This window comes from Chaetura pelagica, unplaced genomic scaffold, assembly GCF_000747805.2.
Source record: "Chaetura pelagica isolate M959 unplaced genomic scaffold, ChaPel_1.0 scaffold265, whole genome shotgun sequence".
Taxonomy (NCBI): Eukaryota; Metazoa; Chordata; class Aves; order Apodiformes; family Apodidae; genus Chaetura; species Chaetura pelagica.
In genome coordinates, this window is record NW_009953449.1 from 755,760 (window position 1) to 761,040 (window position 5,281).

Genomic DNA, 5,281 nt, shown 5'->3' on the forward strand with positions numbered 1-5,281 from the left:
CCAAAAAAAAAAAAAAAAAAAAAAAAAAAGACAAAAAAAAAAAAAAAGACAAGAAAAAAGGCTTTAAAACAGTTAAAAAGAGGCAATCCTTAAATTATTCAGAGAAGTTTACAGCAGCCCTGGGGTAATAATAAGACAGTTAATCCAAATGTACGTATGAGTTCATATACATATAGATAGATATAATTTTAATTTTCTATAGGAAAAGTATTTCCAATTGCTAGACACAAACACAGCAGTTTGAAAATAACTTTTCCTGTTAAGTTATCAAATACTTTTCAAATACATTCTCTTCTATAAAACAGTCTGATACCATACACTGGAACCAAGTGGGATACTATAGTGGGAACTGCAATACTCAGCATATATTAATTTATTTTTAAAAGAGCTACAAAAATAACAATATGTAGGGAATTTAAAATTAAAACATAGCTCACTCTTCCCTTCACGTGTTCCCATAACTGATATAAAACTTAGGTGGGTCCCACTGAGGTAATAATAGCCTCGTAAGTACAGCTAATTTTACAGTCCTACATAACACTGTGTTTTCTAGACTTACAATCAGGTTTTCTACCAGAGCCATAAATAAAAACTAACATCTGCAAACAGAAGTGGTTTTCCCCTAGCTAACAAATAAAATTAATCCAAAGGCATTTGAAATTGATCTTTGAAAGCTATTTAAAAAATACAATATAAATTCAAATCTGGGAAGTGATAAAAAAAAAAAATCAGTAGAAATCCAGGAAAACTGTGCTCAAAACAAGTAATTTTTTCTGCCACCTGCCACATACAACTATGTTTTATGAAGTTTACCCACATGAATGGTAAGTTAAAAGTTACTCACTAAGTTTCAAAAATAGAATACAGATGCAAAAGTAGTCATAAGTATTTATTTAAAGCAGCTTCAGATTGTTTTACAAACATTAAAATCTCAAAATGTTAACTACAGGACACCGGCAAGCTTTAAATAGATTACACGTGCTTTCCAGTTATGTTCTTTCCCAGTCTCCTTCAGCGAGCCCTGCCACACGTGATGGATGGACCACACTTATTCAAGTAACTTCAGCAGGTAGATTTTTATGAATGGAATGAGAGCAGGATGGATGTTTTTTTTAAATGCCCCCAAACCTATAAACACTTCAAAAGTGCAAATGTTAAGTACCTTAGAGTTTTCTGTTCTCTTTATACTGCACTGTCCACTTCTGTGAATTACACATATAAAGCGTTATAAGAATCAGGGGCCCAATTCACTACCTTTGTTGTCTTTTGTTTTTTGTTGTTTGTTTTTTTTGTAAGGAAAGATGTACCAAAAAGGCAAAATACCTCTCCAAATGCAGCCGTTTCTAAAACAACTACCACATAAATGTGAACACAAGCTTGAAGTTAATTTTTAAGAAGCGATTAGGATCTCCCCATAAAGCTTACCCTCTTTTTGCAAAAGAATGGACAAAATGAGTTAAACAATATTTCTCTTTTTAAACAAGTTGCAAGTTGTACCTGCTGAAGTTTATCCTTTGCTTCCTGAGTGTCAAGTGAAGCTTCCTCCCTGATCCAGCTAGTTATCATGTTATCAGCATGAAAAAAACCACAGCACTTGGGTTTGTAAGGCAGGAGGTCCTCAAGAAAAAAATGGCTGCAAATCTCAGAAACCAAAAAAAAATATTAAAGTCACAGATCCTTAGAGCTAGCGATAACAGGGCTGCTACCGTACTGCAGAAAGTAGGGCATTCACACTTTTCAAAATAAAGTAACAAAAAAGCAGCTTTCAGGTAGCTCCTGTGCTGCCACCAGCCCCTCTTGTACTGCCTTCCTCCGGCTGCATCAATGGGGAAAAAAATGCAGAGGGTTTTTGCCACATAATAGCTCCCATTACAGAACTATTACCAACACGTTGTGGGGGAAAATTACCTTTTTTCTCTTATGCAGTACTTAAAAAAATTATCTGTCCCCTAAAACCAGATACAGCAGCATGTGGAATGGGAACTGGCAGCTTTCAAGCCCTTTAAGGAGCACAATGCTTTTTGCCCATTCTGGCTCATGACAAAACATTTCCTCTTGAAGCCAGTTCCCAAATTATTACATGAAGCTGATACATTTTTGCTACAACTGTGGAAAAACCCCCTAGGTTGTAACTCACTACATCCACCTTTTTAAAGAAAAAGCAAGTACACTTGCTGTTCAAATGCAGGTCATGCATTAAATGCTAGGTTTGTAGGTGCAATCACATTTGCTGATATTCCACTGTGGTCGGGGTGGGAATAGAAGAAGAAACCTCCCAAAATTTACTAATAAAAGATAATAACTTACCTTTTTTTTGACAAATGAGAAGCATTTAAATGTCTTTTAAACGCATATTAATTGGATCATAACGCTCGAAATTTGATAGGAACAGGCAATTCTTATTAGCCAGTTTAGTTTTGTCTTTATTTAAACACTAATAATCTGGAGCGTAATACTAAAAGCAAACACAAACAGAAACTTTCAATTAAAAAAAAAAAAAGTAAATCCCTCCAATACATACAGTAACAAAAATTACTGCCTCGAAAGATAATGTAACTTCCTAGTTCATGTTTGAAACAATAAAAGCATGGTAGAAATGTAAATTAACAAATACCCCCACATGTTCTAAACCCAAGCAAATTCCAGTAATTCCTAATGCTGGAAAGGTTAAAACCAGCTTCACTGGAGACACAACTTCATGGAAGTGGAAACCAACTGTTCAAGTTAGTGTTTGATAATAATTACTATTATTCAAACCTGAACAAGACCTTTCAGAACTGGGTGTCTAAAGATGAACTTAAAAGCACAGCACCTAAAATCATCTGGTTCTTCATGTTTCAAGTGTCAATACTCACCAATTACTTCAGTGTCAGTTGCTTAGCACAGAACTTCAGAAGGTGCATATAAATGCAGATTCAAAAACACAGATTGAGACACCCCCATCCTTACCATTATTTTAATAAAGTCTTGGGCATGTCTCTATTACACCTGAATCATGGAAGACCAGATATCCAGAATGATGTCCATTCCCCAGACTGACCCTGGATAAAAGTGAAGTATTCCATACTATACATAACATTCCCAAGAAAGCCTACTCAAGCAGGATTATTTTTTGCTGTCCCGTAAACTTATTTAGAAATGAGCTGGTGACAAGAAGAATAAAGCAATTTTTAAAAATCCTTTTTTTCTTGTGTCCCAATATCCCATGAATATGTACAGCAGAACCTTTTTACTTGCACACAGCCAGCACCTACTGGAGTCAGTTTATCTCTGCACCCATACACGATAATGTACCCAACAAGCCTCACAGTGAAACTGAGGTTGTAGTGTAAGCCACACTGGCTTTAAGTTAAGCTACAAAGAAAGTAAATTGGATTTCTAATTCAGTAAACTGAATTTTAATTAAAAAATACTTAAAGTTAACTGCAAACTAATCTGCATCAGAAGGCTGAATCACTCCAGTCGCTACTAGTGTAACTTACCACTACCACTATGATGGCATACAGTCTCTCTTTTCTGTTAAAGTATCTGGAAAGAAATATACTCTACCAATAAATCATTTCTAAGTAAAAAAAAAAACACAAAACCCTTAAAAAAAAACCCCTAAAATAAAATAAGCCTGTCTGTCCATTTGCCATATAGCTCCAAATCCTCACATCTCAATGCAGAACGTAATTACTGAAAAATATAAAAATGCACGTATGAGGAGTTTTACATGCTTGGACTTCTATCAATTATTTCAAACTTAGTTTAGGCAAGTAGGTATTACTTCTAACATAGGAAATTTAGGGGGATTTTGGTCCCTTTGTAAGTGCATTCTTTTGAGCTCCCTGAGTATTGTACATTCCATTTCTACAGTGATTTCTGACTGGAAGATGCTGAATGAAGTGGTTTTGCATTGCTGCATATGAAGTAAAGTCTATTGCTTAAAGTGAAACACAGCAGCTTAAGATTTTACAAAATATGCAGATGCACATTTCAGCATTTTGCCTCTACACATCTAAACTGTGAATGTTTCCAAATCTTTCCTTTAGATGCTAAAGTGACTGATTTCACATTGTTAAATATAATCAGAGTGTAATTACTATTAAATAATTATGTCTTAGCAGATAATTATTACCAATATACCGTCAGTAGTAACATCTGCAAGTTAACACAACGGAGTTATTCAAAGTCCTCTTGGACCACACCTGTCAATTCAGGCACTCTGAAGTCAGTAGCTATAGCTGTGTAGGTTTTCTTGATAAGGAAACATCCATGGTACTAACCATCCAACCACCTAACTCCACATTTTCAAAACACAGTAGTTCCTAGCAGTCAATAATAAAAATAATAATAAAAAAATTGATACCACTTCAATACGAGTACAAACAAAATACTTGTATCGAAGTACAAGTACAAGCAAATTACTGTGAGTAAACTATAGTTTATCTAGTCCCAAAAATAACTGTGGGTCAAAGCAGTGCTGAGCATTTGCTTACAGACATTTTCATAAAAAAGACCAGGCAGCACATCAAAACATAAAAGAAACTCAAGTAAGATGTGTTTGCTTTTTAAAAATAATTTATAAAATAACAAATTTTCAACAGTTTATTATGTAGCATCAATATAAAGAGTTTAAAGTTACTGAATCAATCAGTATATACTGAAGATGCTTTGATACCAAATGAGGCCTCCAGTTACTTAACTTCAAATTATTTAGCTGACGGTAGTACTATACCTTAAATTCAACAGATATGGCTGAATCTGTGCACTAATTAAAATATAATATTGTAACTGCACATAAAAAGATGTACTTAGTTTTTACAGTGTACGCATACGTGTGTGTATTTTTTACTCACCAAACACAATGCAGACAATAGAAGGCAGCACAGAAATAATGTTTTGAATATAAAAATGGTTAGTTTTCAATTTAGTAGAAAATGTGTAATTTGCATTTTGGTAGACTTACAGGGACTACTATACAAAACCAGGAAAAAGGTCATGCAAAGGGTTTAAGATTATTCTTCAAGGTATATAAGGGAAAACAAAAACACCCAGCAGATTTGAGAATATTTGGCAATTAATGGGAAAAGCATCCGAAAGACAAACATCAAATACAGAAACGGTTTAGTTTTGTTCTTTCAAACCTGGTTGTACCCTAGTACAGACAATGAGTTTTATTTTGATGCACAGTAAAAAATGAAGTCTTTCTTCCTTCCACAAATATTCTGTTAAACTCAACAGATTTCAAAAGCATAGTGGTCTCACAGCCATTAAAAAAAAAAAAAAAAAAAGGAAA